The sequence below is a fragment of the Nannospalax galili genome, unplaced genomic scaffold (assembly GCF_000622305.1).
Source record: "Nannospalax galili isolate Female #2095 unplaced genomic scaffold, S.galili_v1.0 scaffold41, whole genome shotgun sequence".
Lineage (NCBI taxonomy): Eukaryota > Metazoa > Chordata > Mammalia > Rodentia > Spalacidae > Nannospalax > Nannospalax galili.
The window spans coordinates 3090670-3100233 of NW_008344991.1; the positions used below are offsets into that span (position 1 = coordinate 3090670).

The following is a 9564-nucleotide window of genomic DNA, read 5'->3' on the forward strand; positions in this document are numbered from 1 at the left end:
GTATCATGGGCATTGTGCTTTCTGGCTCTTCCCTAGTCCTGTTTACAGCTTTTATGACTTTGGGAAGATCACTATATAGTTTAATTCCTTCATTTCTCAAACTTCATCTTTAAAGAATGAATAACAAGAGTTTCTTCATCATAGAGTCATGATGATCATTAAAATGAAACTGTGTAGACTATCTACCACAATACCTTTTAAACCATAAACACGCAGTATTGGGATTTTCTTTTTTTAAGTTTTATTTATTATTTTTATTTTATGTGTATGCATATATTGCCTGCATGTAGGTAAGTGTATCTGTGTCATGCAGTGCCTGCGGAGGTCAGAAGAGGCTGTCAGATCCTGTGGGACTGGTGTTATGGACAGTTGTTAGCTGCCATGTGGGTGCTGGAATTCAAATCTGGGTCTTCTGCAAGAACAACCAGTGTTCTTAACCACTGAGCCATCTCTCCAGCCCCAGTACTGGGATTTTCACTGTCACTATATGACATGCTTGACCAAATGGCTTCTAGGTTTTCGTGTCACAACAGCCTTAGGAAGGAAATTGCACGTTATTATTTCCATTTTGTGAAAGTTCAGAGAAGTCAGGTGACTTGCTCAAGATTATTTATTCAGGAAGCACTGGAGCTGGCATAGATCGTCTACCTCCAGCTATGTTTTTATTATGGTCTGCTGCATGTGTGTTTAGATATTTACGTAGGCCTAGGAGGAGCTCAAGATCAGGCTTCCTAACTTAAAATTATTCTTTCCATTCAATCAAAGCTCATAATAAAGCCTTTGTATATTTGTTCATTTAACACACAATAAATAAATTAAAGAAATGACATGAGACAGGAGAACCCTTCAGGAAGAAGACAAATTTAGGCTGTTAGAACATAAAGCATAGATTTAGGAGACTAGATACCAATCAGTTGTTGACACATTGTATAATTCTGAGAAAACTGCCTAACATCTTGAATCTTTGGTTTCTTCATCTGCTAAATGAAATCTCAGTATATTCTCATATCTGCTGGCTAGATTTTTAAAAATATATGCCAAGATAAAGATGGAAACACTTAGGAAAAATGCTACATATACCACATGTGTTGCTACTATTAAACTTCTCTAAGAAAATTCAGATCTAGACACCTCTAAAATACCTTCTGGGGTTGGTTAGTAAGCATTTGCTCAAAAAATTAAATTCATTTTAAAGGGTGAATGTGGATTAAAACTTTCCCTGAGTGGCTGAAATTCATGGAAAGTTTCTTAAATTGCTTAGAGAAAGTTGACCAAATCCCATTTTTCTTGACTTTTTGTAGAATAAATCACCTGGTATCTTGGTCTGTTCCAGCTATTACTATAGCAAAGTGCTGTAGACTAGGTCATTTGCACACAACCAACATTTATTTCTCATAGTTTGAGAAGCTGAGGAGTCGAAGATCAACGTGCCAGAAGATTTAGTGTCTTGTGAGGGCCACCTTCTTGCTTCACATAGTAGATAGACATTGATGTTTTCTACTTGCTGTGACCTCATGTGGTAGGAAAGGCAGAGTCTCTTTCAGACTTCTTTTATAAGGACACTGATCCTATACATGAGAGATCTATTATCATGACAAAATCACTTCCCAAAAGTCCATAGCACCAAGTACCTACACACTGGGGATTAGATTTCAGTGAATGAATTTAGTGGGGCTAAAACCATTGAGACATTGTCATCCAGCTTCCTCAATAATCATTGCCATGGGTAACAGTTAACAAATCAGCCCCTGGTTATTTCAATAAACATTGATTGAATATCTATTACATACCAACCATTCTATTAGTAGAGGACAAAAAGTATCAATTATGACCTCATGGAACACAGAAACTAATGAGAAAACATAGTCTGGCAAACCATATTAAGACCACACTGATAGAAGCTACAATAGAGACATTATAGAGCAATTTGGGAGTATAATTCCACATGTACCTAAATGTGACTGGTGTATGGAGAGAACTGGATCAAGGGGGTGTAACCCAATTGATGTTGGAACTAAGCTGTGAATTCAGAAAAAAATTGTTCAGGTAAATAATTGGGGTGGAAGAAAGGTGTTCTGGCAGAAGAGGTATTTGTGTAACTACATGCTGACCTCAAGGTTGGATGGTGCAAATAACAATAACATGGGTTTAAGAAGATGAGTCACTGAGTGGCTCAGGTGCACATGTGGTACAGGAGTTACTTTTGTGCCATCCTGGCACAAGAAAAAAAGTACCTCCCAGAAACACCTTAAGGGAGGATTTGGGTTTGGCTTATGGTTTCAGAGGGTTTCAGTCTGCCATGTTGGGGAAGGTGGGGCAGGACGGTTCAGTTTGTGGTGCTGGGAGCATGTGGTGGAGCTTCATATTAGGGATACCAGGAAGCAGAGAGAGCAGAATGAGCTAAGGGTCAGGTACATCCTTCAAAGGACTGCCTCTAGCAACCCACTTCCACAAGCTAGGCCTCACCTCCTAAAGATTCACAGCCTCCCAAAATTGTGCTCCCGGCTGAGTGGTCAAAACATGAGCTTGTGGGGAAATTTCAGATTCAGACCCCAACGTGTGGTAAGACTGTGTTCTCGGCTGCTGCATGTCAGAAAAGCTATATCCAGGGGTGTGCACCTCACACAGAAGAACAAGTGTTGGTTTTCCCCCAAACTATGAGATAGTTAAGTGTAAAAATATGTTATAACAAGAATTCTTCAAAGTGTGGTAAAAATGTGATTTGTGTGCATTGCTTTTTGAATTTTTACCCCTTTTCAGAGGACGAGACCTATTCAAGTGGTTGGGAAAGGTCACAGACTGTGGGACTGACCAGGTTAGAGAAGTAGTCACTATTGTATGATATTTATCAAGCCAGGCAAGGACTCCAAACCTGGGACTCTGCCCAGCTGCATATCCTCTCTGGCTTACGTTTCTTCCAACAGGGAAATAAGGATCAGATGGGTGGCAGATACCCGGCCATATGCATATTTATAATATTGCAAACTTGCCATCAAGCTGACTAAGCCAATTCCAGCATATAAGAACTGAAAAGTTTAGATGGAAGCTGATGTTTTCAGGATTCCAGGATGCAGCTCTGCCAGATCAGTGTGTTAACTTAATGAGAGAGCAGTTCGTGTTTCAGGAAGGAAAGCAGCCCAGTGGTCTGATGACTGCATCGATCCCTTCATAAAGGGTTTATGCTTTATAGAGCATCATCCCTTCCCCCAACTCCCTGCCACCCAAAAGAAAAAGCACTCATCTGACTCATTGTAAAAGCTCGGGTGTGGATATTGCCCATCTGATATTGGTAGCTTCTCTGCAAGCCACAGTAATTGCTCTCTGCAAATGCATTGCTTCTGAATTCCCTTTAATGCGGTCCTTTGTTCCTTTCTGCTCGTGTCCTCTTTTGCTTCTGAGCCACTTCCTGTCTCTTCTCATCAGAGTTTTCAACGTTTCAATAATTATCTCTTCTAAGGTGCCCTTTATAATGAACGAAATCTAATTTTTAACCTGCTCTTCACAGCTATAAACATGAATGCCGTTCATCATTTTGTAGCCATTTCTGTGCCTTTCCCAGTCTTAGATATTGTTTCCTGTAATAAGATGCTCTAAGCTTTGCACAGTATTTCAGTAGCATGTCATTGTTTAATTAATGTGGTTTGCTAATTTTTCTCAGATCTCTAGTTTTACTCATGTTTTGGATCTTTTAGGTACTTTGATATAGGTTATTTCAAATTTCTTCTTGCTTTGGACTCTGGATCACTCTTGGTCCACATGTTCCTAACAGCCTGTGAGTATTATAGGCTCCACTTTCTGTAGCGTTGCATGTATTTTTGTCTCTAGCATTATTAACATGTTCTCATGCTAAATTCATGTACAACATCCCTTATAAATTTCATTTTTGGAATGCTAAATCAGTCAATTGTACCAATGAACTGTAGTTAGGAATGCCTCTCAAGGGCCACGTGCTAAGCACCCTGTGAGTCTTCATCCTGGTGCTGGTGGAAGATGGTAGAAGCCTTCAAGGATGTGGAGGAATTGCAGGTCCATGGGAACAGAGTCCTAAGGGAGACTGGGAGGTGCTGGTCTTTCTCCTGGTCATTGTGAGGTGAGCAGGAGATAAACACCATGATACGGTGCCTCACTACAGTCCCCAAAGCAATGAGTTCATCTGACCATGGACTGAAACCTCCAAAACTGTGAGTCAAAATAAGCCTTTCTTCATTATAAGTGAATTGTCTCAGGTGTCTTGTCATAGTGATAGAAAGCTGACAAACACACATGCTCAATGAAAAGCCTACATACCATTCCATTTGTTTGCTTCTTAGCTATATTTCTATCTTAGGTTATAGCCTGGATATAAAAGAGGAACTCATTTACCAAAGTGTGAAGAGAAAGAAAAATATCAACACTCTTGTGAGGAGACTACGTTGTTGGAGTCTATTGTATCAAGATTTTCCAAAGCAAAGTACTTGCCTATTTTAATCTGTTCCTCTTTGCCCAGTAAGCTCAAAGCACCTGTCTGGCCTTGTTCTCTTTACCCTTAACTATCACTAAAGCCAATACAGTTGCAATTTGGCATACTTAAGGACTGCAGAGTTCTACTCCCATGTACTAAGGGACTTAGACTTGGTAGAAGATTAAATATTTTAGTCAATTCTCTGTTGCTAATATCATGATATCACAAATGAATAATTGATAAATAAGGCAGGGTTTTATTGGCTCATGATGCTGATCCAAAGTTGACTGACCAGAGTATTTTGCATCTGGTCACCTAGTGATGGCCTTCTGAATAGCAGAGTCCTGTGATGATTCAGGGAACATCTTGGCAAGATCCATGGCACAGGCAAGCCAGCTTTCAAGATGAGATTCCATCTGGCCACATCTCTTACTGTCTTATAATGGATTATATTTCAAAACGTTTCCTGTAACAAACTATGTGTAAATTAGAGTAGAGGAATTTCTCTGTCTTTTTGCAGGACCTACATATTTTCGTTGCCTGGATATAATAATTAAGCCACAAACAAACTCATTTCCTGTTATAAGTACCATATATTGTACTCCCCGCTATATCTTGGAAAGAAAGAGTTATGTGAGGCTTTCCACTACATATTTGGTAAAACCAAACTTCCTGGGAGACAGGAACATTTTGCCTTTGTCTCATTTAAGTGAGACAGACAAGGAAGGAGGCCCAACAAAGGAATATTCTGGGAAAGAAGTCTCTTCCCTAATAGTCCCAGTGTATATATAGAACCCCAGGATCCTCATGAATTTTAAACATGATTTAATTTGGAAGTACGTACATATTTTATCTTTCAGAGTTATGGTGGAGTTGTTATGCAAAACCCAAATAAAAGGATACTTTTAGGGCAGTATCTGTAGCTATATACTAAAATGCTTTATCAAAAGATAAAGACGGCAGAGAAAATCTCCACAGCAGAAGAGGTCACACTGTCTAGAGGACCATGGTCAGAATGGCAACAGCATGCCTGTGTAGCCAGGAGACTGGGGAGGGTTGGCAGCATTTACATATAAGGTAAAGAAAGATTGCAAGATTGAGGGAGTTCTGAGAAATCCACTATGTGAAGAGAGGAGAGAGTGATTTTGGTCTAATAGACTCTTGGGGAGAGTGGAAAGACACAAGTGAGGACCACAACACTTTGCAAGCTGCCATGAACATCAAGCTATGGCATCTGTAGATAGGTTCCTATGTGACAGAGCTCATCCTGAGGTCAGTCCATACTCATGTGTGGTGGTAGGGAAGCTCAAAAATAGCTAAGGTAGGAATCGCAGCCGTATATATGAAATTGAACAGTCCAAGTCTCTACCCATTACTTTTTCTTTAACTTCCAGGGATGTAATATTGCTTGCACATTTATGCACAGAAATTAGTCTTATTCAAGTCAGTGAAACTGATATTTCCCTGGCTTTTTCTGTGTATAAAATACTTAGTTTGATGCTAGAAATACAGAGAAGAAGCTCATGGTTTTTGCTTTTAAGTTGTGTTTGGAATGCTTTGCTGATATGAGATGATTCTTTTATTCATGAGGTGATCCTGAAGTCTTCTTCCAAATGATTTCTGTCATGGATATGATACATTTATACTACTTTGAAGTAAGGTGCCATGTATGCTATTTCCTGTCCAAATATCACAGATGGTGGTTGTGTGTAAGAGAATATATTCCACCTGATAAGGCCCCTGGAAACTCAACAGCACAGGGCATGAGGATGAATGCTGCTGGCCCCCAAACTAGCCATCTCTTTGAAGAACACCTAACTGTGTACATTGTAGAAACAAGGCTGTTTAACTTAGGGTTTCAGATGACTAAATGTGTCCAGGAAGCTTTCACATTCACAGGGTATAGAGACAAAACAATTATAATCACAGTCACATGAACACAGTGTTGTTTGTGACAGAAACCAATAGCTGTAAAAGAGTCATAGCTAAGGTGAACATCTTGCTTTAACCTGCATTGGAATGTGTGTGGTGCTTCCAAGCATCTCCCCATCCCTCTCACAATGTGGTCCTTTTTAGTACTTCTGTTCCACAGGGAGAAAGAAAAGACTCAAGGACACAGAACCAATTGGAGCCAAGGTTGGAGCTCAGATATTTTTGGCTCCTAATTCTCTGCTGAGCCCATTAGACTATGTCTCCTTTTAGTTCTATTATTTGATTTTGTGTTCTCTGTGTGTTGACATACTCAAAGTGATAAAATACATTTTTGTTCTTATGTGACTAATGCAGTAGAGGTATTTTTCAATTTTGCCAAACTACAACACTCTAAACACGGCAAATAACTGCTTTCAGCAAAATGTTTTTCAAGGCATGCCTTTAAATGGAAGTTAAAAATAGGAATGCAAATGCTAATAACAGTATTGATAAAAGAAACTCTGGCTTCAAAAGTGAGAAATTCAATTACAAAAAAAATGGTGAAAGTATTTAAGGAAAATACTCTGCAGTGCATAAGAATACTAATGGAAAACTTAGTTCCATTATTATACTATTTTATAATATTCTTCAACATAGTTTCCTGGGGTTAGTTACAATAATGGGGGATGGTTTAAGATTGCCTGTTCTCATTGCCAGTGACTCTGAAGGTCACATCTGATATTTAGGTTCCTTTGATAGTTGTAGACAATTAAAATCAGGGCTACTAAGTCAAGAATTCTTATACTAGGTTTATAGCTTCATCAGATACTCATGATGATCATACACTTTATCTGAATCTGAAAGAAGTTAGTGCTTCAATAACTATGTATTCCGAGGTCATCTAACATGCAAATAATATGTACTTTCTCAAAGGCAGCATTAGTATTTTAGTTTTTATATACTCTTATGCAAAGGAGCTTAAAAACACTTTGTAAGACTTCCTGCCATCAGTTTCTATTGCATTTCTGTAAGGAAGGACAAAATCATTCTCTTGTCAGCAACTTTCTCAGATGATTTATTTGAATATGCTCTGTAAATCTTAAGGAATCTTCTCTGTTTACCTGAAGAATGTTTGTACACTAAGAATCCCTAGTCAGCATCATAGATGTCAAAATCCGTGTATAAGCAACAAAAGTCAAATGCTCTCTAAATCCAAAGGTTTTATCCTTAGGGATGGAGACTGGAGCAAGAATATTTGAATGACCAAATACAGGCTGAGCAAGGAGAGGCCAGGACTATAGACTGTATTCCCTAAGCATCAGACTTAGCTGTATTAATAGAATACCTTGTAGTTGCTAAAGTATCTGCCACTACTGCAGCTGCATAGCATTGAAAAGGGATCTTTGCTCTGTATTCAGTTTTTAATATACTCCTTACCTCTCTGTCCAGAACTATCCACCTAATTTTAAGGCTGGGCAAGGAATTAAATTGCAAGCCTATACAGTTTATATCTAATGCATCAAACAGTGAATTACTACATATGTGATGTCTACTCCATTGACAAATACACCATGATAACAACCTGTGAGGCCAGATTTAAGCCTGGAACTCTTGTAGTGTCAGACTTTTAAAAGCAGATCCCTTTTATAGGCTGAATTATAGCCTCCTCAAATTCATATGCTAATGTCCTATCCCCTGTATCCCAAAATGTGATTTATTTGGAAACAGAGTATGCTAGTCAGCTTTCTGTCATTATAGCAAAATATCTGATAGAACTAACTTATAAAGGGAACCCGTTTATTTTTGGATTACAGTTTCTGAGGTTTCAGTCCATGACCATTATCCCCCCCGTCCCAGCTTTGGGTTGTGGCAAGGCAGTAAATTGTTGCAAGAATATGTGGCAGAGAAAAAACACTTACCCTGTGAACCAGGGATCAAAAAGAGCAAGAAAGGGGCAAGATGCCATTACCTCCTTCCTTGAGTGGTGTAACTCCAGTGACCTGACATCTCCCAGCAGGCCCCATCTCAGAGGTTCCACCTCCTCCAAATACTACCATCCTTGGGACCAAGCATTGTGTACATCAACCTGTGGGATCATCAAAAGATCAAGTCAGACTGTAGACTAGGTCCTTTAAAGAAGACCAGACGAGATCACTAGAGTGAGCCCTAATCCAGGATACTCATGGCCTTATAAAATGAAATTTGGGCAAAGGCAGATAAAATAGGAAGGAAACATATAGCCACACAGAAAAGATAGCCAACTATAAGCCAGAGGGAGAAAGAGAGAGAGAGAGAGAGAGAGAGAGAGAGAGAGAGAGAGAACTTGAAAGAAATGAACTTTTTGGATATCTTGACCTCAACCTCCCAGCCTTCAGGATTGTAAGACACTAGATGCTTGCTGATTATAGCATTCCTAATAAACCAATACAACACATAAATGTCTGTCTTGATCTCAAAGACCTGCAAATACAGAAAGCTTATCACGTTAAGCTATACAGCACTGCTGACCTTAAAGTAAGGGATAATATTTTGGATTTTGTTAGTGGGTCCCAAATAATTACATTTTCCATTAAACACAAGACGAACTTTACTGTTGCTGGCTTGAAGAGAGAGGGTCAGGTGGAGAGGGATGCAAGTGGCTTTAAGAAGCTGCGACAGGTGCCTGGATGAAAGTCTAAAGGATTGAGACCTTCAGCTTCACCACCATAGTAAACTGAATTCTGCCAACAATCTGAGTGAGCTTAGACATAGATTCTTCCTCAGAATCTCCATAAATACCTAGTCCAGCCAATACTGTGACTTTGGTCTTAGGAGACCCCAAAACACTTTTGGATTTCTGACTTCCAGAATTATAAGATAATCATAAATTGCTGTCTTTGTAAGTTGTTAAATCTGTGTCCACTTAGAATGTCACACTAGAGACAGCTTCATTGTTGTTAGAGGTTTATCTCAGGAGAGGATAGTAGTAGTTCCTGTTGGCTGGGTCTAATAGTTGGCTGGGCATAGTAAGTGCTTTTGTAACCTCAAAACCCACCAGAGTTCCTACAGAAAATACATTAAGAAGCTCTATTGTAATGTAAAATTCCGATTTTTCCTTTAAAATCTGAAGGAGAATATAAAAAAAGAATTTCAGATCTCATTAAATACAAGTTGGATTTGAGGTGCAACCAATTTAATGGAGCATTGACAGAAGCATATTAAATCATAAATAT

The 9564-nt window shown here is 39.0% G+C and overlaps 1 long non-coding RNA gene across 1 annotated transcript in view; it reads right to left on the bottom strand.

Moving 5' to 3' along the window:
• LOC103740609 overlaps positions 1–8375 on the bottom strand; it is a 31390-nt gene extending 23015 nt beyond the window's left edge. Inside the window, exon 1 of the long non-coding RNA XR_607552.1 lies at positions 8322–8375. This is a non-coding gene — a long non-coding RNA (uncharacterized LOC103740609). The remainder of the gene's footprint in view (positions 1–8321) is intronic.
• Between the last annotated feature and the right edge of the window lie 1189 nt (positions 8376–9564).